The 26,963-nt window shown below is 42.2% G+C and overlaps 1 protein-coding gene across 3 annotated transcripts in view; it reads right to left on the bottom strand.

Annotated features, from left to right (window-relative positions):
• NDUFAF6 (NADH:ubiquinone oxidoreductase complex assembly factor 6) overlaps positions 1–26,963 on the bottom strand; it is a 234,608-nt gene that overhangs the window by 103,932 nt on the left and 103,713 nt on the right. The window lies entirely within an intron of this gene.

Below are 26,963 nucleotides of genomic sequence, written 5' to 3'. Positions count from 1 at the left end.
AGCCAGGTGTCGCTGTGGTCCTCTGCATCTGGGCCGCCGCTGCGACTCTTTGGCCCTCGTTCCAGGAAAGACCCGCCCAAGTCCGTCCGACCCCTCCTGGACTCTTCTCCTTCCCCGACGTGTATCCACAAGCGACCTCAGAGCACCTACAAGAAGGGATGGGTGCTGCTGGTGAAAGAAGTAGCTGTCAGAATCACACCTCACCTCCCCTAAACCCTAAATCCACCATGAGGACAGAACACCTTGCATCGTTTCTCAACAGCTGTGCCCTTGGCACTTTGGGCGCAATAGCGCTGTCCCGCTCGTTGCTGAAAGTTTGCCATACGTGAATGCCCAGGCTTGGTGACCACCAAACGCCCACACGCCCCCAAAGGCCTCTGGAAATGTCGCCCTGTTTGGGAACTACTGGCCACCTAACACCTCCAGGAGAAAAGCACACACATCTCTGAGAGAAGCCACACAGTAGGCCATTATCAACCACTACCTATAGCTCACCTGTTTGCTGACTTTTTTCTCCCACTATCCTCTGGGTTCCATATGGGCAGAGCCATTATTTTGTTTCCTGCTTTATCCCCAATGGCTGTCACTTGAAAATTGTGGAAGCTGAAGTGCCTCAGTTCACATAAATAGTAAGTAGTCAGGTAAGATCCAAACATTCCAAATATCTGTGTTATTCCACAGTCTTATTTGGACAGGGAAGGGAAGTGAGGAAGGCCGTAGACCAGAGCCTGCTTTTCTGGGGCTCCAAGGTCCAGCATGGAACTCCAAGGAGTCAAACTTCCCAACGTAAACCTGACCTTTCAGGTCCTTAGGAAGATGTATTTATCAAGGCAGGAAAACAGAGCTTTTGACAGTTTACTAGCTTGATTTATAACTTTTTTTTCTTTTTTTTTTTGAGACAGAGTCTCACCCTCTCCAGGCTGGAGTGCAGTGGCGAGATCTCGGCTCACTGCAACCTCCACCTCCCGGGTTCATGCGATTCTCCCGCCTTAGCCTCCAGAGTAGCTGGGACTACAGGCACACGCCACCACATCCAGCTAATTTTTGTATTTTTAGTAGAGCTGAGGTTTCACCATGTTGGCCAGGATGGTCTCGATCTCCTGAGCTCGTGATCCACCCACCTCAGCCTCCCATAGCGGTGGGATTAACTTTGAATATTTGTTCGCATGGTATGTTGGCCTCCTTTGGTACTCTTACCTTCAGGCCCCTCAAATATTACAGGTGGGTCTAGCTGCTACCAACTAGCTGATCCCAGCCAGCAGTTGCCTACACTTGAATCCCAGTGACACCTCTTGCCTCCAGATTTGCCTAGACTTTTCTTGCTGTGGCCAGACTGGTTCTTTCTAAAATGTCCATCTGATCATGGCGTTTCCCTACTTGGGAGCATTTACTGTGTGTTGTATGCAGTCCCTCCATGATGTAGCCTCAGTTTACCTTTCTGCCGCAACTCTGGCCACTTGCCTTTGTGACTCCAAGTTAATGTTTCTGTTTAAACCCAAGGGAAAGCACCTTGTCCTCTAGACCTAAGAACTCTAACCAATTCATGCAACTTTGGTTTTTACTCTCTGAGATTACCTCTCTTCATCCTGTGTAGTAGCAGAACCCCGGTGGCAGGTCCTTTCATCACCAGTGATTGGTTCAGGACAGTGCATATTTCCCTGATCTGGCCAATCAGACTTGAGAACAAGTCTACTGTGGTGCTTCTGAGAAAGTTGCTTCACTAATAAAAGGAAACATAAAATTCAATATACTACATATGAAATATTCTTGGCAAAAAGGCTTAACATCAAGTTAATTAAGCTTCTAAATCTAATTTTAAAGTTTCTAAGAAAAAGACAAGAAACAAGATAAATGATACCACGGGGAAACAAATCAGAAAAATTCGAAAGAAAAACCCAATATCACTCCTGAGATCAGGTTATAACAGGTCTGTACCTTCCATATTTCATCTTGGGTTCTCTCTCTCGCCACTAACTCTGTGGGAAGCTAGCTGCCGTGACACATGAGGGAGATTAGTCCTTTGTGTGTAATATAGATCATTATTATTTTCCCCAGTTTGGTTTAGTTTTGTCTTTGCTTGTGGAATCTTTGCCATGCAGAAATTTTGCAATATATTTTTATGTAGTCAAATTTACAATATTTACTTTTATGGCTTCTGGATTTTGCACAGTCTTTGGAAAGGCCTTCCACTTTTAAAATGTGTTAAAAGAATCCCTTGCTTTCTTCTAGTCCTTCTGGTTTCTCTTGTAGTACTTGTAGATTTCACTTTTTTACATTTTCATTTTTTTGTTTTTGGAGGAGTAAATATTAGGAAGATATGGATCCAACTTTTTTCTTTATATCTAGTAGTTGTCTTACTATCATTTATTCAGTATTCCACCTTTTCCTCCTTTGATTTGAGATGCTTCCTTTTTCACAGAATAAACTCATGCATATATTTTGTGTCTATAGTGTTCCATTTGTCTATTAACGTTCTAGTAGTAAGCTCTTTTAACTATTGCGTCTTTACAATATGTTTTCATAGATATCTAATAGGGCTAGTCCTTCTTCATTACTCTTTTTCTCTTCCCCGGTCTTCCTGGCCATTCTTGTTTATTTTCCCATTCGACTTTTAGGATCAGCTTTTCGATTAAAAGAATTCTGAAGGTAGTTTTATTACAGCTATGTTAAATTTATACCTAGGAAAACTGGTATTTTTATTATATTGAACCTTCATCAACATTTTTTATTACAGCATGATAGTTAATCTTATTGATATATGTAACACATTAACTATGCCCTTATTCAATCCTTGTATTTTCCACAGTTAAATAAATTTAGATGAACCACTATTAAAAAGGAAAAACAATTTTTCTATACTTATGCAACACTTCTGACACTAAATGTATAGATCTTCCACACCAAGCATTTTCAGGACTACACAGTTAGGACAGAATCCACAGGTTCAGAGCTCAACCTCACAAGGCTGCCCCCTACTTTGGACACCAGTAGCAATTAGTGAGTCCTCAGATTACCCATGCTTTTGTTTGACTTGGCTACAAATCAGGAATTTTCAGGACCTTCCTCCTCAGGTTTGATAATTTGCTATGATGGCTCCCAGATATCAGGGAAACACATATATATATTTACTGGTTTATTATAAAGGATATAGATGAAGGTCAAAGAACAAATATAACACATTTATAACAAAAGATGCTTCTCTCACCCCTATCAGTCAGGAAATTATAAGGCTTTTAGGAGCTCTGGGTTAGGAACCAGGGGTAGAGACCAAATATATGTTTCTTACTGTTACAATTATGGTTAAATTTTTGCTCATATCTGTGATTATTACCTTATAATATATTCCTAGAAATAGAATCACTAATCAAAACTGTGAATCTTTGAGATATCTAGCATTGACAAATTTCTTACCAAATAAATTATATACTCCCACAAACTGTGGATAAAATACTAGATTTATTAAATTTTTAAAAATAGCCTTGCTACTCTAATAGGCAAAAAGTGATATCTCACTTTTCTTCTTTCTTTTCTTTCACTAGTTTAAACTTGTCACTAGATATATCACTTTTAATTTGTACTTATTTGACTATTAATGAGACATTTTTTATTTATTACATGTTTGTACTCAGTTTTGAGCATTTTGTTAACATCTTTACCCATTTTTTAAAGTTAAAAACTTAGTCATTTATTTCAAAGTATAAATTTTTTCTTACCCATTTTTATTTTAATGGTCTTTTCCTTTTGATCTGTATGAGCTTCTGTATATTAAGGCTATTAAGTCTCTTGTCATATTTGTGTCAAATAATCAGTGCGCTTATTTTTAATTGTTTTTAACAATGTTTCATTGTATGTGTTTTTATTTTAAAAGATGCACATAGTCGATGAATAAATTAAATAATACGAAGCATGTATAATAAAAAGTAAAAGTTCTCTCTTCCCTTGCCCCTTGTTCCTACTGGTAAGAAATATATGTGGTGATGTTTTGGACTTTTTTTTTTCTTTTTTTTTTTTTTGAGATGGTGTCTCGCTCTGTTGCCCAGGCTGGAGTGCAGTCGCGCAATCTCAGCTCACTGCAACCTCCGCCTCCCAGGTTCACGCCATTCTCCTGCCTCAACCTCCTGAGTAGCTGGGACTACAGGTGCCTGCCACCACGCCCAGCTAATTTTTTGTATTTTAGTAGAGACGGGGTTTCACAGTGTTAGCCAGGATGGTCTCGATCTCCTGACCTCGCGATCTGCCCGCCTCGGCCTCCCAAAGTACTGGGATTACAGGCGTGAGCCACTGCACCCGGCCTTGACTTCCAAAATTTTCAGCTTTTTATGTTGTCAAATCTATAGAACTTTTTCTTTGTTAATATCTATTGTTTGTTTATGTTTACAAAGACCTTTCCCATACAGAATTAGGGGTATTGGGGAGCCAATGTGAATATGGAGAAACTAGCAGGTAGGCTATTCAGGTTGTCCAGGCAAGAGATTCTTGAGGCTTGGACTGGGATGATGGCAGTGGAGATATAAAGAGGTGGATGGATCAGTATATAACTTAGAGGTTGGCTTGCTGATTGATTGAGTGAGTGATTGGTTGGTTGATTGATGGGGGAGGAAGGAAATAAAAGGGAGAAATAAATGATGGTTTCTAAATTTTTGACATAAGCAACTGGGGAATGGGGAATCTTTTCCTGAGCTGAGGAATGTGAAGGCTTTAAGGGTGAATGAGGATAGTTTGATGCATGATACTTTCCTGCATGCTCTTTGTTGATACATGACTCTCTTTAGCAGGACCCCTAAATACAGGGTGACACTTCTTCAACTCTTTGCTGCCGCTCTTGATCTTTATTCTTTTTTTTTTTTTTTTTTTTTTTGAGACGGAGTCACGCTCTGTCGCCCAGGCTGGAGTGCTGTGGCCGGATCTCAGCTCACTGCAACCTCCGCCTCCCGGGTTCCCGCCATTCTCCTGCCTCAGCCTCCCGAGCAGCTGGGACTACAGGCGCCGCCACCGCGCCCGGCTAGTTTTTTGTATTTTTAGTAGAGACGGGGTTTCACCGTGTTCGCCAGGATGGTCTCGATCTCCTGACCTCGTGATTCACCCGTCTCGGCCTCCCAAAGTGCTGGGATTACAGGCGTGAGCCACCGCGCCCAGCCTTGATCTTTATTCTTTGACCTACTCTGTTCTTTTGAGTTTACAAAGTGTTCTTGAGTTTGTCTCGTGTTCTCTTTGATGACTCCTTCCTGGGTACTAATGGGGCTGGGTTTTTCATTACCTAGTCTGTAGTGTGATTCAGAAGGAGGACTGGAGGGTCATAATAATCAGGGAGGTACTCCTGCGTGATTTCTTCTTTATCGGATTGCTGCAATGAGGGCCCTGGGGCAGGTTCCTGAAGGCTGGTGCTGCCTCTCAGCACCACCTCATCAAAGGAGAACCAGGCTAATCAGTGTGTGGCCTGAAATGGACAGTTGGAGATAATCAGTAAAAACATAGTGAGTTTGTTGTTGTTGATGATGTTGTTACTGCGTAGAATAGTGCCCAATGAAACTTCTAGTCTGTCTTGAACTCCACAAACAGGTTCAGAGGACACCATTATTTCAAAACATCAAAGCAAGATCAGAGTGCCTACACTAGGGAAAGAATAAGTCATTCCCCACCCCTGCCCCGTGCAATCAGTTCGATGCTGGCATATGACTGCTGTCTCTTAATGGTCCAGAGAACATGTCTCTGACTTCCTGCCAAAAGGACGCATACTGAATGTTTTTCTGAGAATGGCTGTGACTTGTGAGGAGCTGTTCTATGCACACACTGCCTCCTGATTCATCTAGCAACCAGTAGCACGTGCCAAGAAGGGAAAAGGCTCACAAGAGTTGGAAATACAGTCTGTTGCCTTGGGATAGTGTTTCTGGACAAAACATTCTAGGGAAATAAGAAATTTCATCCTAGCTGATCCACAATTCTATTACATAACTGAAGGTCACACCTGGTGCTAAGTTAAATATTTGTCACTAAAGATATTTCCATTTGGCAAACAAAATATTGTGGGATTATGCTGTTCCCTCTTTCTGGAATGTGCTTGTGTGCTGTATCTTCAAGGAGGCCATTTGGTGATAATCCCAAATCCCTAGCCTTTAACCAGCCACCTATGGCTGCCTCTACAGACTCCCAAGATAGCTACACAGAGGACAGTCCTGGCAAATGAGCGCTGTTTATTACACTGTTTTTATAAACCCCACTGCTAAGCTTGTCTGGATCACTTCAAAGGCAGAAAGACATGTAGAAAGACAAACCCAACAAAAATGGTGTGATTCAAGACCTAAATCAAAGTAACTAAGCTGCAACTCAAGGCGTTCCTGAGATTTGGGGTTATAGGAGGAGAGCTCGAAGTTGGTCACTGTCACCACAAAAGTTCTAATGCCCTTTTCCCATTTCATGAACTTCTACTCATCCTATGAACACCTATTTAAATGCCTCTTCCTTTCTGAATTTTCCTTGACCATAACCCCATCCAAGAAAAAAAGAGTTGTTCCCTCAGTTTTGATCCTATAACAATTTGTGTTCGTGTTTGATCACTTTGCCAGGGCTTATTGTGGTGATCTGTTTATATGGCCCTCTTCCCAGACTGCCAAAGGTATATGTTTCTTACTCCTCTTTTTATCTCCAGTGCCTGGCCAAGTGCCTGGCATTGGGAGGTGTTTAGTGTATTGTTCCGAAGACCAAGTGTTTTGGCACCGGAAATAAGACACCAGGTTATGCAGTGTGTGCACTGCACAAACATGCCTGGCTGAGGGAGCAAGAGGGGCTGGTGTGGGCTGGTGTGGGATTGTCTCTGCTCAGAGGAAGGGCAGCCTTTCTCTTCACACAGAGAGGCATGTGCCTGCAGGGCTGCCTCAGCCCAGAAGGGGACCTTCTCATTTACAACAAGGCACCATATAGGCTTGCAGTCTTAGCGACTGAAAGAGCAAATCAGACTCAGCAAGTTTAAGAAGGGCAGAATATGAAGAAAATACAAAATTGAAAGGAATATTTCCCCTTGTGAAGGGTTTCCACTATTCGTTTAATAGTCAAGCCTTACAGTTATCTGATTTTAAGGAACCTATCGTCAGCTATGAAAAAGAGAAACTTGAATGCATCATGCTTTTTGGGTAGTTTCCTTATCCTCAATTACCTTTGTTTTTTGGAGATGGAGCTTCACTCTTGTCACCCAGGCTGGAGTGCAATGGCGTGATCTCAGCTCAGTGCAACCTCTGCCTCCCAGGTTCAAGCAATTCTCCTGCCTCAGCCTCCCAAGTAGCTGGGATTACAGGCACCCACCACCACACCCAGCTAATTTTTGTATTTTTAGTAGAGATGGGGTTTCACCATGTTGGCCAGGCTGGTCTCAAACTCCTGATCTCAGGCGATCCTCCCGCCTCGGCCTCCCAAAGTACTGGGATTATAGGCATGAGCCTCCATGCTGCCCAGCCCTCAATTACCATTTTTTTAAAAAATATAGAATTGTACAATTTTGGATTTGAAAGAAAGTCATCTATCAATTCAATGGTTTTTGAGCATTTAGTACTAGTTACACACTTAGTATGGAAGGGGCACTAGAAACGAACAAAATTAGCCAATGTCAAATACCTATTAGGTGGCAGATTTTTCATTTGCTAAAAGGATACCTACACACTATTCTCTCAGAAACAAGAAGAGGCAAAGTGGTCACTATGTTATGCAATTGCAGTTTTATTCGTTTCACTCTTTGGTTTCCACTATGATCTTATATTGCCAATTTTTCAATACCATAGCTGTCATTTCTTTAGGTTTTTTTTTCTCTGTTCACACCTAATGGACCATCAGCCATTCTGGGGCATACCTGCTAAATGTTCCAGAGATTTAATGCACACAAAATCACAGGTAGGAAGAGGAAGATTGATGACCCCTACATAAGACACAGACAAGACTTGTCATAGTTGTCACATGGGTATGGTGGGTTGTTTCTGCACAAGTTGTTTCTAATTAGAATAAATAACTAAAGTTTGAAAATACTATCATTTGCTTTGTGTATATATTAGAGATGAGGAGGGGTGCAGTGGCTCATGCCTGTAATCCCAGCACTTTGGGAGGCCAAGGCAGGCAGATCACTTGAGGCCAGGAGTTTGAGACCAGCCTGGCCAACATGGCAGAACCCCGTCTCTACTAAAAATACAAAAATTAACTGGGCATGGTGGTGCACACCTATAGTCCCAGCTACTTAGGAGGCTGAGGCAGGAGAACTACTTGAACCTGGGAGGTGGAGGTTGCAATGATCCAGATCATGCCATCACACTCCAGCCAGGGCCTCAGAGCGAGACTCTGTCTCTAAAAAAACAAAACAAAACAAAACAAAAAAAACCATATATATATATATATATATATATATATATATATATATGAGATTACTTCAGGTTATCCTGGGGTAATGTCATTTTCAACATGGGAGAGAAAAGGGTGGAGTTACAGCTATGTACCAGAAACCACAAATATCTTGTCTATGCCATAGCCCCTAAGTCAAGTACCCAGGGAATATAGCATATCTGTGAACATCACCCCATCACCCATTGTGTGTATTGTAGGGGGAAGTGGTTAGGAGCCTAAAGGCATATGATGTAATTTCTTCTTTCTTCATCTTGTCCTGTTCCTTCTCTTTCTCATTTCTCTTTTGGCACCTGCATTGGGTTGCTGTCCACTAATGTACCAAGATCAGTTCAATCAGTTCAATACAATTTGTGTTTAATGGGCATCTTTATGCTTGTGTTTTTATCCCAATGTCTGGGTTGCAAACCCTTTCTTCCCACCCCCACCTGTCTTCTCAGATGTTTTCCTGTCTGTCCCCACAAAACAGATTGGGAGCACCTTGAGGAAAGGGAACAAGACTTAAGCTTATTTGTATTTATCCCCTGACTTTATAGTCTAGTGAGTAGTTGCTCAAACATTTTTCTGACATGAAAGTTAATGGATGAATGAATGAATGAATGAATAGGAGGTACTGGGAGGTAAAAAGAAACCCTCACTGTATTGGTGATATTTTATTTATTTAAAAATTCTAAAAAAAAAAAAAATTCTAAAGCAGGCCAGGTGTGGTAGCTCACACCTGTAATCACAGCACTGGGGGAGGCCAAGGCGGGAGGATTGCTTGAACCCAGGAGTTCAAGACCAGCCTGGGCAACATAGGGAGACCCCATCTCTACAAAAAAAAAAAAGCAAAGCATGGTGATGCATACCTGGGGTCCCAGATACTCAAAGGCTGAGTTGGGAGGATCTTTCAAGCCCTGGAGGTTAAGACAGCAATGAGCCATGATCACTGCACCCAGCCTGGGTGACAGAGTGACCCTCTGTCTCAGAAAAAAAAAATTCTGAAGCAAACATGTCAAATTATTAAAATTGTCTAAATCAGGATGGCAGACATATGAATATACATTATCTTATTTTCCATATTTTTCATGTTTGGAAACTTCTGTAATACTGAAAAACCAAGATAAGCAGTGGAGGTGATAGCAGTATGACAAAATGTCTTTCTTCAAAGGATGTCATCATTTAATTAGGGACTTGTTCCAAGGCACATGATTGCAGAAGTCTGTTGGATTGTACATTTTTCGGAGTTGACTAGCTAGATGTCAGAACAACAACAAAAAAACCCCACAGTAAATAACTCTGAAACTAGAAAAGCAGGAGTTGACACTACCTATCCAATTTGTAGGGTATCCTAGGAATCAGCAGATAAACCCTTTTGTTACTTTCTAATACACACCCAGCCTCTATGAAATATTATCAGGAAAAACTGGATAGAACTAGACAACCAGCTACTGGCTAGTTAAACACCTAAGGGTTGGTAGAAGGTCTGTGGACATTTATGGCAAAATACGTTTGCCTCTTTAAGTCAGATTTACTCTTCCTCTTTATCCTATTTTCTACCTGGAGGGCTGAACTGTATGGACCACATGGATGGATGCTCGTGACTTCTGGCTTCTAATTGCGTTCATATAGAATCAAAGACAGGGAGGGAGAGATGAAGGAAAGGAAAGTCAGGTTGCTTAATCCCCTTGTTCCCTTCCTATAAGGTTGTCTCCATGACTCTACATGACTCCACATGCCTCTGTATGACCCCTCACTTCAGTCTCCTCATCCCATTGTGCCTACAGCTCATTAAGAAGCACCAGATGGGTGGGGCGTGGTGGCACACACCTGTAGTCCCAGCACTTTGGGAGGCCACGGCAGGCAGATCAACTGAGCTGAGGAGTTTGAGGCCAGCCTGGAAACATGGTGAAACCCGTGGCCACACACACAAACACAAAAATTAGCTGGGCATGGCGGTGTACACCTGTGGTCCTACCTACTCGGGAGGCTGAGGCAAGAGAATTACTTGAGCCCAGAAGCTTGAGGCCACAGTGAGCCATGATTGTGCTGCTGCACTCCAGCCTGGGCAACAGAGCAAGACCTTGTCTCAAAAAAAAAAAAAAAAAAAAAAGAGGAAGAGGAGGAGGAGGAGGAAGCACCAGATGCCTGCATACATAGACCTGTGAAAATAGTCCCTTTGTATATAAAGCACCCCAAATTATTTTCTTCTGTCTCCTGTCGGGACTCTGATTGATGAAGGACTTGGACCATGACGTTCAAGTTTTGTTTTTTGTTTTTCGTGTTTTTGAGATGGAGTCTGGCTCTGTCGCCAGGCTGGTGTGCAATGGCACAATCTCAGCTCACTGCAACCTCCACCTCCCGGGTTCAAGTGATTCTCCTGCCTCAGCCTCCCAAGTAGCTGGGACTACAGGCATGCACCACCATGCCCAGCTGATTTTTGTATTTTTAGTAGAGACAGAGTTTCACCATGTTGGCCAGGATGCTCTCGATCTCTTGACCTTGTGATATGCTCGCCTCAGCCTCCCAAAGTGCTAGGATTACAGGCATGAGCCATCGCGCCTGGCCAAATGTTCAAGTTTTAACTGCTCACCAGTAGTTAGGACCCAGGTCTCCATCCTTCACTTAGCAGATGCCAGAAGAGAACTTCCGAGAATTAACTTTAAATGTGAAATTCCTGTCTACACATGGTGTCTCCAGCTCTTTCTAACTCATTTCATCCTCTTTTTCTTACCATGAAGTTATAAAAACAGAAATGTTAAAAGATTGCAAAGCAATTGAAGACATATTGTCAACATGAAATAAGTATATAATCATCCTTTAATAAATTCTACCTTTTGAACACTTTTATCACTTTGTGATCTTCATATATTAATACACTAATATATGTAAGGCACAATCACAGGGGAGAATCTAAACATTCAGTCTACCAGGTAATGATGAAAAGATGATGTATATGATTTAGTTCACTTGAAATATTATGGACGTCAATAAACAATGGAAATGGTAAGCATCTGGGATAACAGTGGGCCTGGCCAGGAATGTCTGGTGATATCTTAAGCTCTTTAAAGCCTTTGCCTGTGTCAGTTCCTCTGCCTGGGATATTCTTCCTCTCTTTCTCACTCTTGATCTGGCTAATTTCTATTTATCCCTCACCACTCTTCTTAAATGTCACAAGTTCAGGTAAGTCCCTGATCCCAGTCTAAATCAGCTCCGCACTTCCTACTAATTTTTCTGATAGAACCCAGTTCTTTTCCTTCTTGATACTTATCACTATATAAAAGTATGTATTGTAGGCCGGGCGCGGTGGCTCAAGCCTGTAATCCCAGCACTTTGGGAGGCTGAGATGGGCGGATCACAAGGTCAGGAGATCGAGACCATCCTGGCTAACACGGTGAAACCCCGTCTCTACTAAAAAATACAAAAAACTAGCCGGGCGCGGTGGCGGGCGCCTGTAGTCCCAGCTACTTGGGAGGCTGAGGCAGGAGAATGGCGTAAACCCGGGAGGCGGAGCTTGCAGTGAGCTGAGATCCGGCCACTGCACTCCAGCCTGGGCGACAGAGCGAGACTCCGTCTCAACAAAAAAATAAAATAAATAAATAAATAAATAAATAAATAAATAAATAAATAAAAGTATGTATTGTATGTTCATTGCCAAATGTCCATCTCACTCTTGAGGAAGGGAACCAAGTTTGTTTGGTTCTTCTACTATATTTGCAATTTCCAACACAGTACCTATCAATATTAATGGTTATCAAATAAGCGAATGCTCAAAGTTCTTAGAAGGAAGAACCATTGCATTTATGAATTATAACTCCATTTATACTATTGCTGTCAAAGGTGAATTATCTGCTTGTCCTAAGTTTAAAAGTGTGCCTCAGAACTATTAGGTATTGTTCCCTGGGTAAATTAAAACAAATGTATTTACATATCTACTGTAGATTTGAATTTTATGTCATATTTTGTTCCAGGAAGCCAGAAGTCCAGCCAATACCTTGTCATAAATAGTCTTTTCTTTAAAAAGTCCTTTCTTAAAGTTACAAATGATTAACTTTGTAATTAGATACAGTAGGGGATGCCTGCTGTTTGGGCTGCCCAGCTTCCTTTCCTCCTTATTTAGGTTATAAAACCAAGAACCCCTGTGTATGGCCTCTCAGGTTGTACACTGCACAACTCCAGGAGGTCCCAGATGGACTATAAAATGGATTAGAGTCTGGAGCTGTGCAACACCACCTTGACAGAACTCTTTTCTTTTGGTAAATGCTCATCCACCCAGACAGTCCAGCCTGTGGGTCTGCTCTTTCCACAGTAGTAGACATGATCCAGGCCAGCCAATTGGAGTATTATCTCTAGAAATTATCATTGATTACTGCAGGTGTCGGCACATGACCTGAGGAAGTCAACCAGCACTTTGAGGGGGATTATATAGATGGTGAAGAAGACAGAACATTGCCTGATACTTCCTACACTGAGAAGCATGAAACTCTAGAGCTGGTGGGGGTTCTTTTGCTGCAATACTGTAAGAGCCTGCCTGCAAATGAAGTCAACAGAGAAAAAGCAGAGCTGAAGAAGAATAAAAGGAGACAGATTCTTGACAATATGGGTTGATCCCCAAATTCTAGCTGTGCCTAAAGTATTCATAGGCTTGTTGTTGGTTATGTGAGCTAGTAAATTCTTTCCCTTGCTTGGGAGAGTTTGAGTTGGATCTTTGTCACTTGCAACCCAAGAGTCCTGGCTAACTCAGATGCACAAGCAAAACCATAAACCAGGAACTTGGAACTTATTTTCTGCTTAACCGAAAACTGAATTCTCTACTTGTGACAATGGGGGTGTCACTTCTCTGCTCACAACCCTCCAGTACCTTCTCATCTTACCAGAGAAAAGGCCAGATGTCCACACATGGCCACAGGTCCCAACATGGTCTAGCCTGTCCCCTCCCTTTTCCCCCCACTTTGTTCATTATACATCAGGTATCCTGACTTGGTGTTCCTTACACACGCCAAGCATGCTCCCACCAGAGGGCCTTCCTTCGCATGTGCTGTTCCCTCTACCTAATGTATGCGACTCACAGTGAACTGTTTGACCCAATTCAGGTATGTGTTCACATGTCAACTTTCCTCACCCCCCATCTAAAATCTTCCTTTCCCTCTCTGTATTAGTCCCATAGGGCTACAATAATAAAGCACCACAAACTGAGTGTCTTGAACAACAGAAATTTGTTGTCTCACAGTTCTGGTGGCGAGAAGTCTGAGATCAGGTTGTCAGCTGAGTTGTTTTGTTCAGCAGGCTACAAGGAAGAATCTGTGCTGTGCCTCTCTGCTAGCTTCTGGTGGTTTGGTGACGGTCTTCAGTGTTCCTTGGCTTGCAGAAGCCTTGCCCTGATCTCTGCCTTTTTCTTTACATGTCATTCTCCTTGTGTGCATGTCTGTGTCCAGATTTCCCTATTGTATAAGGACACTAGTCATCTGAGATTAGGGTCCATCCTAGTGCTCTCGTTTTGACCTGATCATCTTCAAAGAACCTCTTTCCAAATAATATCACATTCCCAGTACTGGAGGTTGGAATTTGGTGGGGGGAACACAATTCATCTTGTAGCCCCCCACTTATGCTACCCTATTTTTTTCTTTGCAGTATATATCACCATCTGATATATTATATACTTATGTTTTTACTAGCTTAATGTCACTCTTCCCCCAGACTAGGATGTAAGTTCCAGGAACACATGGATGTCATGTTACACCCACAGCACTTACAACAGTGCCTAGTATATGGAGGTATGCAATCAATATCTGTTAAGTGAGTGAATACTAAACAGGGAAATAGGCTCTCCGATTTTAAGATACTAAAATTTGAAACTTCTTTTTGCATAATCAACTATTTGAAGAAAGTAAGACTTCTCAGATGTCATTTATGTATCTATTTAGAGTTTAAAGGCACAGTGGTGATCAATGCAAAATCTCCATCTGGGTGCAGTAGCTCACACCTGCAATCCCAGAACTTTGGGAGGCCATGGTGGGAGGATCCCTTGAGGCTATGAGTTTAAGACTAGCCTGGACAGCATAGCAGCCCCCTGTCTCACAAAAAATAATTTTAAAACATTAGCCAGGTGTGGTGGTGTGCACCTGTACTTCCTAGCTACTCAGGAGGCTGAAGTCGGGGGATCATTTGAGCCCAGGAGTTTGAGGCTGCAGTGAGCTATGATGGTAGCTCACTACACTATAGTTTGGGTTGGAGAGCAAGACCCTGTCTCTAGAAAAAAAAAGGAGAAGAAGAAAAAGAAACAACATCTCTATCACAAACTTACAAGTACCAATCTTTTGAAAAGAGAAGAGTAGAAAGAAACATTCTGAGGAAGAATGGAATTTGGGAGTGGTAGGTTGATAAGGGACATGCGAGAAGAGATAGAAGTTGAATGAGGTTAAAAGAGGTCAAACTCTGGCAAAACTAAAAGTACTGATCTTTTCTCTCACTTAATAATGACAGTATGCCAGTAACCTTCTATGGAGTTACATTATTTTTATTACCCATTAAAAAGGGGGTTTTTTGTTGTTTTTTTGAGACAGTGTCTTACTCTGTTGCCCAGGCAGGAATGCAGTGGTGCGATCATAACTCATTGCAGCCTCTACCTCTTGTGCTCAAGCAATTTTCCCACCTCCCAAGTAGCTGGGACCACAGGCATGTACCACCATACCTGGCTTATTTATTTATTTATTTTTTGTAGAGACAGAGTCTTTACAGCACTTGCTGTTGCCTCCCAAAGTGCTGGGATTACAGGCATGAGCCACTGTAACCAGCCTAAAGGTACTTTTAATGAGAAAACAAATTTAGCCTTCAAATATTAGAAGTGCCCCATCTGACATTTATTGAGATGTATTATCTGTGTGTAACTTTATCAGGTTATCTGTCTTTCCTCTGATCCTCTAACTGGAATATGAGCTGAGGGGCAGGGGACTGTGTCCCTGCTAGCCTACAGATAGTCAAAAGACAAATGGTAAATTAAATGAGCATATACACACAGAAAAGAGTTAAGAGCCCTTACTTACATAAGGGTTTTACAAAGCAGTAAGAAGACAAATGATCCAGTGGATCAAAGGAAGTACACATGCTATAAGCATATAAAACAGTGCTCAATCTTGCCAGTAGCCAGGGAAATGCAAATTAAAATAAAAACAAAATGGAATTTTTACCTATCTGCAGTTGAAAAGATTGATGACTTTCAGGCCAGTGATGTGTAGGTAATCAGAAACACACTTTTGAGGATGAGTCAGTATGTGGAACTATATATTCAAATTCAAAATACACTTACCCTTTGACCTGAAAATTCCATGTTTAGGAACCTATCCTATGGAAAAGACAGTCTTCATAATGATGCATATCCATAAGGCTCCAGAATTTCAGTACAGGAAAGAGATAGGCATGCCCATTTGGTTTTAAACAAATACTCAGAAATATAAGATACTTCTTATACTTCTGAGTTTATAGAGTAAAATTTCTTCTTTGTACAGAATTAACTATTAATTAAACATCCCTATCAACACTTATCAAATGTCAACTAGAGGCAAGGGGTGGTGTCTGAATCTCTAATATTCTATTTTAGGAGTTAAGTCATGAATATTGAATGAAGTAACTCTTTAGCTTCTATACCACTCCCACCCTAAACCCAAATCTGATCTGTGTAAAACTTTAAGCCCCAAAAGTGAGCTTAGAAGGTGAGAGGTCAAAAGAGTGTACCCCAGGAGGGCACCCCCTGCATCTAGGGCAGTAACATTCTCGTCTTCAGCTCTCAAATGTCACTCTCTGTTCTCACCATGCCTAGTTATTTCCCTCTGAAATAAAAGGGGAAAGTGCCACGTAAAGAATTTCCCACAACCATTTTATCAGATTAAGGGACTGACATGTTCATATCCAGGGAAAATACTCTTTGAAGATGACTGTCCACTGGGAAAGAAGGATTATTTCGATTGTGCTAAATTGCTCTGCATAACAAAGTGAGAGGAACCTAGACTTGTCTCTTTGGGAAAGGGAGAAGGTGAGGGGCAGGGAAATGGATAAGACTTGAAGATTTTTGAGAATGAAAGGTAGCGACTCCTCCAGAAATGTAGTAAAAGTGTGGCTAGCACGTGTCACTGAAGGCCCTGGCGCTTCTCTGATACTCCCACGACACATGGAGCCCAGCTGGAAGCAGCGTGGCTGGTGACGGGTGCCCCGTAGCAGTGATGGAGGCAGGCAGTAGACAAGGGCATAGACATTTCCGCCGCACAGAAGACTCTTTTAATGTACTATCTGTGCTCAGGGCTCTCCTGGCTTTGCCACAGTCTTCGTCAAGTCTGATTGGGTCCGCTGGCTCCTCCTGCCCAAGCCTGCTTCCTTCCCCTTCGTCTTGGCAGACTTTACTTCCCCACAAAATCTTTTCCACCCCTACCCTGTCTCAGCATCTGCTTCCCAGAGAGCCCAACCAGCACCACTAGAGACCTCTCATTTGAAACTGCTGAAGTTTAACACTAGTGGGATTTTTTTTTTAAGAGTCTGAAAGGAACTATTTATCATATTCAAGTGTGGAAATTAAAACTGAATAGCTGCCAGTTGTTTTCTGCAGCATAGCCAGTTGTTTTCTGCAGCATAGACAAAGTTAGTTGATGACTGACTTTGTCTTAATGAACAATCACAAATTCTCTCAGGAACATAATCCTTTTCTTTTTTGCTCTTAAAGAGAAAGAAAAGGAAAAAAAAACATAAATATTGCTACAGCACTTTCTAACTTTTATGAACAATAGATTCCCAATTTTAAAATTAGAAAAGATCTTGACATTTATTCTGATTAAAGCCTAACAGCACATGTCCATAGAGCCCTTGAAAATCGTGGTCTGGGCCAGGTGCAGTGGCTCACACCTGTAATCCCAGTACTTTGGGAGTCTGAGGCCTCCTCCACTTGAGGTCAGGAGTTCGAGACCAGGCTGGCCAACATGGCAAAACCCCATCTCTACTAAAACTACAAAAATTAGCCAGGCATGGCAGCACACTCCTGTACTCCCAGCTACTGGTAAGGCTGAGGCAGGAGAATTGCTTGAACTCGGGAGGCAGAGGTTACAGTGAGCTGAGATGGAGCCACTGCACTCCAGCCCAGGTGACAGAGTGAAACTCCATCTCAAAAAAAAAAAAAAAAGAAAAAGCACAACTAAGCTTTTTGTGTTTGTTTTCAGAAAAGCAGCATCCCTCACATAGGGCCACTTGGCACTTGACCTTCCCAAACTGTGCTGGGGAATTTTGCAATCACATTAATTTGATACAGTGTACTTGGGGGAGGGCATTCTGTATTTTGTTAAGAAGAAAAAATACTTTAAAAATGTGTAACTGTTAAAAGAAACAATAATCATTACTTCTTTAATAAACTTTTAAACATATGAAGGAGGAAACTGACATTCAAACGAGTATTTTGTGTGATCGATAGAGGAATATATTTGTAAATTCCCTTTATTCTCTAAATACTCCTTTCTCTGCCCTCTTTTGAGATCTCTGCTGAAATTACATCTCTGCTTGGCTTTTTCTCCTTTACAAAAAGGAGAAGCTCAACTTTCTATCCAGACTGCTTAACCTTCATTAATCTACTTTCTGTCCGGGCTGGCCTGGAGCAGATGAGGTTATGTGAGATTTCTCAGCCTCTTAGGAAGACCATGGCCCCTAAACCTTTCTCTGTTGCTGTTATGGGAATCTCTTCAGTGACATCCACCCTCTCTCCCATAACCCACTGACCCAGATGGCTGAGGATCTAAATACAAGTATATCTGGTTTCTATCAACACCATGGAACAGCCAATTTGTCTACACAAAAGGGTAGTTTCAGCTACAAATTACATGCAGATGGCTGAGCATCTCTTCTGTGACTAAAGTTGAAACGGTATTTTCAAATCAAAGGCAATTATGTGAGTGAGTGATATTTGCTTACGTATGGATGGATATATGTATTATGTGCTGGCTGACAGTGGCAGTGTCTGTGTTCACAAGTGTGGAGTTCAGGATATTTCCACATCTATAAATTTTTTTTATTTTTTGTTTTTTATTTTTTTAGAGATAGGGTCTTGCTCTGTGGCCCAGGCTGGAATGCAGTGGTGTGATCACGGCTCACTGCAGCCTCAACCCCCTGAGCACAAGCGATCCTCCCACCTTAGCCTCCCAAGTAGCTGGAACTACAGGCATGTGCCACCAAGCCGGGCTAATTTTTTTTTCTTTTTTTGTAGAGATGGGATCTCCCTATATTGCTCAGGCTGGTCTGAAACTCCAGGTCTCAACTGATCCTCCCACTTCAGCCTCCCAAAGTGCTATGACTATAGGCGTGAGCCACCATGCCCAGCCCATATCTACAAATACAAATTTGTAAATGTATTACAAAATTGTAATGAAATGTACATGAAATGAAATGTCAGTGAAAATTGTTTTTCAGTTTAAATATTAAAACAAGTAGTTTAGCCAGGCACAGTGGCTCATGCCTGTAATCCCAGCACTTTGGGAGGCTGAGGCGGGCAGATCACCTGAGGTCAGGAGTTCAAGACCAGCCTGGCCAACATTGTGAAACCCTGTCTCTACTAAAAATACAAAGAAATTACCTGGGCGTAGTGGGATGTACTTGTAATCCTAGCTACTCGAGAGGCTGAGTCAGAAGAATCGTTTGAACCCAGGAGGCGGAGGTTGCAGTGAGTCAAGATTGTGCCACTGCACTCCAACCTGGGCAACAAGAGCAAAAACCCCATCTCAAAAAAACAGTTTAAATGGGTATTAACTAATAATATTAATTACTGTTTTTAGTACTAGCTCTGGATAGAATTCCTTTGTAAGGAGCTTGTGACCTAAACAAGACATATCAAACCGACACGAATAAAAATTAGCTAAGGAAAAGCTAGGCTTTACCATTTCGGGGAGAGACTGATCTTAGACTCTGCCCTTTGCTGCACTTACCCAAGCTGGGATTATTCAGAGTTTTTCTTTATACAGTTGAAATGGGTAAGAGTTGATGATGATCATCTTTAATTCATTACATATTATTAAATAATAATGTGCTTTCCCCAAATCAACTAAATATTCTTGGCTTGTGGTAAGGGAGAGGAGGAGGATGAGTGAGCACAGAGCTGAAAGCCATCTGGCCTGTTCTTTTAGGATTTAGGCTTTTAACACTGTCTCCAGGGGAAGTTACACAAAGATACTTTGGTAGAATTGAAAGAAGACACTCTCCTTCCAAGTTTAAAATTGAGATCCAAGGCTGGGTGCAGTGGCTTATGCCTGTAATCCCAGCATTTTGAGAGGCCAAAGCAGGAGGATTGCTTGAGATCAGGAGCTCGAAGTCAGCCTGGGCAACATAGTGAGACCCCGTCTCTACCAAAAATTCAAAGATTAGCTGTGCGTGGTGGTGTGTGCCTGTAGTGCCAGCTACTTGGGAGGCTGAGGTGGGAGAATGGCTCGAGCCTAGGAGGCAGAGTTTGCAGTGAGCCTAGATCAAACTACTCCAGCCTGGGCAACAGAGGAGACCCTGACTTAAATAAATAAATACATAAAATTGAGATCCATGACTAAACTACATGATCTTTAGTATACCACAGATTTAAAAAAAAAAAAAAAAAAAAAAAAAACAGAGCCTCACACTGTTGCCCAGGCTGGAGTGCAGTGGCGTGGTCATGGCTCACTATAGCCTCAACTTCCCAGGCTCAAGTGATCCTCCTACCTCAGCCTCCCAAGTAGCTGGGACTACAGGCATGTACCACTATGCCTGGCTATTTTTTGTATTTTTTGTAGAAATGGGGTCTCACTATGTTTCCCAGGCTAGTCTTGACTCCTGAGCTCAAGTGATCTTCCTGCCTTGGTCTCCCAAAGTATTGGGATTATAAGCATGAGTCATGGTGCCTGGCCCATGGATTTTTGAAAGTAAATATTTTAACTATCTTCTTATTGGCACAACTATGTTGTGCTGTAAATTTTTGTTTGTTTGTTTTACAGGCATTAGTTTGTTAAAATGTAAACACTTGAAACATCACAATTTTTAAAACCTTATTTTATCATTTAAAAAAATGTTAATATACAAGGAGCCTCATAAAAAAGAAGGCAGCTTGGGTCTCTTTCAGCCTTTGAGAAGCTCTGAAATCAACTGGTTAGAGTGCAAATATTTCCATGAGGTAGTAGGAGCATTTTTGTATAAGCCAAAGGAACTACAGTATAAGAAACCTGGAAAGAAGGAAATGATAAGTTAAGAATAAGTTGTATGTTTGAAATGAAAACTCAGTGTATGCTTTTTTGTTGCCTTTATATTAGATTGTATGGACTCCAAGAAGTCTTTCGGTCTTACTCTCCCAACATGTTAATGCATACTTAAAATATACAATATTGCACCTTTAAAGCATGCTTTTTTTTTTTGAGACAAGTCTGGTTCTGTTACCCAGGATGGAGTGCAGTGGCATGATCTCGGTTCATTGCAACCTCCTCCGCCTCCTGGGCTCAAGCCATCCTCCCACCTCAGCCTCCTGAGTAGCTGGGAATGCAGGCGTGCACCACCACACCCAGCTAGTTTTTGTATTTTTTGTAGAGACAGAGTTTCGCCATGTTGCCAGGCTGTTCTCGAACTCGTTAGCTCAAGCGATCCACCCGCCTCAGCCTCCCAAAGTGCTAGGGTTACAGGTTTGAACCACTGTGCCTGGCCTGAAGCATGCTTTCTTTATCTGAAGTTACTAGCTTGCCTTGGTAAATTTACAACAATAGCATCTCTGTGACGTTGTAAATGTTCAACCAGAGTAAACTACATGATGATGAACAAGTGTTCTTGGACACCAAGCCCTGGAGTCTGAAAATAAAACCTGATACACAGAGATTCTTTGAAAGATAAGTCTTACAGAGATGTCTTTTTTTCTTTTTTCTTTTCTTTTCTTTCTTTCTTTTTTTTTTTTTTTGAGATGGAGTCTTGCTCTTGTTGCCTAGACTGGAGTGCAGTGGCATGATCTTGGCTCACTGCTACCTCTGCCTCCCAGGTTCAAGCAATTCTACTGCCTCAGCCTCCCGAGTAGCTGGGATTACAGGCACCCACCATCACGCCCGGCTAATTTTTACATTTTTATTTATTTATTTATTTATTTATTTTTGAGACAGAGTCTCGCTCTGCCGCCCAGGCTGGAGTGCAGTGGCCGGATCTCAGCTCACTGCAAGCTCCGCCTCCCGGGTTCACACCATTCTCCTGCCTCAACTTCCCGAGTAGCTGGGACTACAGGCGCCTGCCACGTCACCCGGCTAGTTTTTTGTATTTTTTAGTAGAGACAGGGTTTCACCATGTTAGCCAGGATGGTCTCGATCTCCTGACCTCGTGATCCGCCCACCTCGGCCTCCCAAAGTGCTGGGATTACAGGCTTGAGCCACCGCGCCCGGCCTAATTTTTACATTTTTAGTAGAGACGGGGTTTCACCATGTTGGCCAGGCTGGTCTTGAACTCCTGACCTCAAGTGATCTGCTCACCTTGGCCTCCCAAAGTGCTGGGATTACAGGCGTGAGCCACTGCGCCCAGCCTTACAGAGATATCTTAAAGAGAAAGGAGCGACAACAGAAACAATAGGAAAGTCAACTCTCACAAGTTAGAAGGGAAAATTAATTATGGGTGTAGGTCAATAGAGGTCATCACTTGAATTAAAAATGTCTTGAAAGGGAAGTTCTTCCTCTCTTCTGCCCAGTTCCTGGAATGGCATTGCCTCTTAGGGAAGCATGCGTAGTTACTCAGCAAAACCATTTTGGCCCCTCTTAACAGACTAAAATATGAAGCCAGCTGTCCAGCTGGGATGGAGACATTCTATCTTTGAGACCAAAAGGAATTGGTCTAATTAAAGGCATTTAGAGAAGGATAGGGGAGAAAAGATACAAAGGGCACCAAAGGTGGAAGAGAGCTTAAGTCTGAATTCCATCTCTGCTACAGAGTTCATGTATTCCTAACAGTCTCATTCAAGTGCTTAAAACAAAGGCACAACAAAAGGATGCGGGCTCATAATAATAAAAATAATAAATAATAAATATATTATTTATTTAATATATTTGTTATATATTATATTAATATATTATGTGTGTGTATATATATATTTTAAAAGACCAGTCCTCCCCTGAGGAGCTCAGAGTTCTAAAGTAAAATCCAATCTGTTGAATAATGATGGCACAAGTTGTAAATTTCTAGGATTCCACAAAATGGAGGGTTGAAGGAAGATAAAAAAATCTGCTGTGGTATTCCAGGAAGGGGTGTAAGAGACACAGGTAACCAATGGCTTGTGTCATGGTAATAAGAAATGTACTTCAAAGAAACCCTTATGAACGGTTCCTGATGCCTTTCGGTCTCTGTGTCACATCTCAAGATACCTAGCTTGGTGGGGGTCTCTCTCAGAGTGACTGTATGTTCGGCTTATATCATCTCGGTTACTCCTGACAGCAACGCTGTGAGTTGGAGATTTTTTCTCCCATTTATGAAGAAGGAAACTGACCTCAAAGAAAAGTGTCAAGTCATTTACTCAAGATTGGATGGGAAAGTTGGGATTTTAGATCAGTCTGACCCTAAAAATCCTGCTATTTATTTACTTATTTATTTATTATTTATCTATTTATTTATTTTAGAGATGGAGTCTTGCTCTGTCACCCAGGCTGGAGTGCAGTGGCACTATCTTGGCTCACTGCAAGCTCCGCCTCCCAGGTTCATGCCATTCTCCTGCCTCAGCCTCCCGAGTAGCTGGGACTACAGGTGCCCGCCACCATACCCCGCTAATTTTTTTTGTATTTTTAGTAGAGACGGGTTTCACTGTGTTAGCCAGGATGGTCTTGATCTCCTTACCTCGTGATCCGCCCGCCTCGGCCTCCCAAAGTGCTGGGATTACAGGCGTGAGCCACCAAGCCCGGCCAAAATCCTGCTATTTCTTTTTTTTTTTTTTTTTTTGAGATGGACTCTTGCTCTGTCGCCCAGGCTGGAGTGCAGTGGCCGGATCTCAGCTCACTGCAAGCTCCGCCTCCTGGGTTTACGCCATTGTCCTGCCTCAGCCTCCCGAGTAGCTGGGACTACAGGCGCCCGCCACCTCGCCCGGCTAGTTTTTTGTATTTTTAGTAGAGACGGGGTTTCACCATGTTAGCCAGGATGGTCTCGATCTCCTGACCTTGTGATCCGCCCGTCTCGGCCTCCCAAAGTGCTGGGATTACAGGCTTGAGCCACCGCGCCCGGCCAATCCTGCTATTTCTATACTGTCATTCTGTGTCATTGTTACCAACTTTAATCACTACTTGCACGTTAACCTGACTCCCCTCTTACTTGAGCCTACACACTTGAACCTCAGAATTATCTTTGACCCTTCCAATAAACCATTTCAGCAATATTTATTGAGTACCTACTAAGAACTAGCTATTGAGGATAAAGAATGAATGAAATACAATTCCTGCCCTCACAGAACAGACAGATCATGTGGGGAATCAGTTGCTAAATCTTGTAAGGTTCACTTATTATACATCTATCCTCACTTCTCTTTTCTGACTGTGTTTCCCTGGTGCAAGCCCTCACTACCTTCGTTTGTCTCTGTTATTAGTCAGGATCACAGAAGAACTAATTACAGACTTGTGGGTAGAGTTAAGAATTCAAAAAAGTGGGCCGGGTGTGGTGGCTCACACCTGTACCACATAGAGGAAGTACCACATAGAGGAACCACTACCACATAGAGGAAGTCCAATTGTAAAGGGAGAAAAAAGAGGAGACCTTTGGGAGGCCAAGGCAGGAGAATTGCTTCAGCCCAGGAGCGAAAGACCAGCCTGGGCAACACAGCAAGACTCCATTTCTACAAAATATAAAAAATTAGCTGGGCATGGTGTCATGCACTTGTAGTCCCAGTTATTTGGTAGGCTGAGGTGGGAGGCTTGAGCCCAGGAGGTTGAGGCTACAGTGAGCTGTGATTGGGCCACTGCAGTCCAGCTTGGGTGACAGAGCAAGACCCTGTCTCAAAAAAAAAAAAAAAAAGTAATAGTGAGACACCCAGAAAATACTAGCAGTGGGAAACCATGGCCATGCCACGGGCCAAAGTGCTCCTGGAGCCCATAGTGAGCTGGAGACGTGCAAAAGCTGGTGCCCTTAGGAGTTATAGTCATGAAGGGAGGCAGCTCAGAAACTCAGCTTCTCTCTCCTCTTGCCGTCTGATCAGCTGGCATCCTCCTCTGCTCAAACTCAATCAGAAGTCCCCCAGCCAGGAAGCCAGGTCTGCAGAGGTCAGCCTCTTCAGGCAGAGAAGTCAGGGAATGGATCAGGCAACGTAGATGGAAAACAACCAACACTCTCTCAACTCGTTCCTCAACAAATACACACGGAACGTGTAGCCTGTGACAGGCACAGTGGCTACAGTGGCAAGCAGAATAGAGCTCCTTCTTTCCTTTCTGGAGGTTACAGCTTGGAGGAGACCACTGGAAGAAACCCAATAAAGCACTAATTATCCGTTTAGACAGCATGAATGTAATTAATGCCAGTGAATTGCACACTTAAAAATGGTTAAAATCACAAATTTTATGTTCTATGTATTTTACCACAATAAAAAACTCAGTAGCTAGAGAGTTTGGAAGGAAGCAAGAGAGTGTGGCATTGAGGAAGCCCAGGGAAAAGAATTTTGCAGGAGAAAGGAGCTAAGGATGTTAAGAAAGGTGAACAAGAACTCCTTAGCCAGAACTCGCCAATGGAAAGATGGTAGTGAAGCCAGACATAAAGCGGTGAAGGGTAAGAGAAAGAAGAAAAAATGTGGCTGAGTTTCTGTTATGACAAGTCCTACCCAGTAGGGCCCTGAAATAGCATTTTAGACTTGTCTCTAAATTCTCCTCTGTCTCCTTTTGCTCCTCTCAGTATACCTACTCAGTGCTGAGCCAGATTGGACCACAAATAGCTCCATTGCTTTCCTGTCTCTGTGTCCTTACTTATATATTTTGCTATCCCAGGAACGCCCTCTCCATGACATAAGTCACTCCTTTATCGGTGTTCTGATGGCACTTAATACATATCTCTATTAGAGCCTTTGTCATATTTTATTGTAATTTTTTGTTTTCCTTCAGAGGGACTCTTCTGCTCATCTGCCCAACATCTCTTCCTCCACGGCCCCGCCTTCCTTTGGTATCAGGTGCACCCTGTAGTTAGAGAATTGCCCCTCCTTCATTCACTGTGGATCTGCTATGGCTTCTGAATACGACTCCAGGGCCCTCTGGCTATAACTGTAGGCACATGACCCAAGCCAGGCCTACAAGCATCTCTTCTCAGGGTCCTATACATGAAAGGTGAAAAGATCTCTCTTTCTTTGGTTCTAACAGCTGAGATGATGTAAGCCAGAAGTTGTCTGTGGCCAATTTCCACACAATGCCTTCAAACCACTACCACATAGAGGAAGTCCAATTGTAAAGGGAGAAAAAAGAGGAGACCTAAGCAACAATCACATTATTTGAGTTCCCGGATCCACTTATGCCTGACACCACCTCCCCTCCTGGACTTGTCAATTGTATGTGCCAACCAGGTGCCTTTTATGCTTAAGCCAGCAGGGTCTCGACAAATACATGTGTTGTATTCCCTACTAGTCTCTAAGTACTCTATGGTTGCAGAGACTTTGCATCCCAGCACCTAGCATAACAGGTACTCAATAATGTTAAGTAACGGTTGAAATCTTAACAGTCATCTAGATCCAATTCAAATTTCATTTACTAAAGAAAGTTTTACTGAACCCTCAAACAAGATCACTCAAATGTCTGTGATTCCTGGTAGCACTTTATAGATTCTGCTTCTTATTTTAATTGTTTGTGTTCTTGGGCCTCTCTCCCTATCAAATGATACATAAGTTGGATGCAAGGCTTAAGTCTGCATAGTAGGTGTTCACTAAAAGTTAACTGTTCTAAATTGAACTTGTATGTGTTAGTTTTTGTACAGAGGAAAAAAACAGACAGGTGAGACTCATTTCTGCTCTTGAGGGCTCATAGCATGTGTTCAACAAATAATGTTGTGACTTGCCTTGGCCTGAATAGAAAATGAATAATAGAGAAGAAAGAAAGTAACATATATATTCTTTATGGAGAAACAAAGCTCTAGGTTGACAGCAAAAGATATTTTTATCAGGAAGTGTCCAAAGAATGGGGAACAAGATCAGAAACATTTTATAAGTAGATCAGGAACCAAATATTCTGGAAATATAAAACCACTCATAAATAAAGTCAGAGGCAGCATTCCACTGAACATAATTTAACAACTACCATAAAAGTCACTAAATCTTTTTTTTTCATTGTCTTCAAACTTCTTTCCAACTAAATAAGTGCAGGTTAATTTGATCCTCTGTGTGTCTAATCCTGGGTGAACACAATGGCTGTAAAATGCTCTGCTTCTCCAAAGAATGTTCCATGAAGCTTACAATGTTCTAGCTGTTCTAGCTCTCTGTTAAATATGGTGGAGAACTTTGTTCAACTTGGAGGACTCCAAGGCTCCTCACATAGAAATCTGCAATCTATAGATGCTCTGGGAATATCTGTGAATGACTCAAACCAAATGTTTTCCTCCAATGCATGATTGTATCCAACTTCCCCACACTATTTCCTCTTTAGCCTGCTTCAGAGGTTTAA

Source organism: Macaca fascicularis, chromosome 8 (assembly GCF_037993035.2).
Source record: "Macaca fascicularis isolate 582-1 chromosome 8, T2T-MFA8v1.1".
NCBI classification, from domain to species: domain Eukaryota; kingdom Metazoa; phylum Chordata; class Mammalia; order Primates; family Cercopithecidae; genus Macaca; species Macaca fascicularis.
The sequence above is the reverse complement of the archived record's forward strand: the minus strand, read 5'-3'. Positions and strand labels throughout refer to the sequence as shown.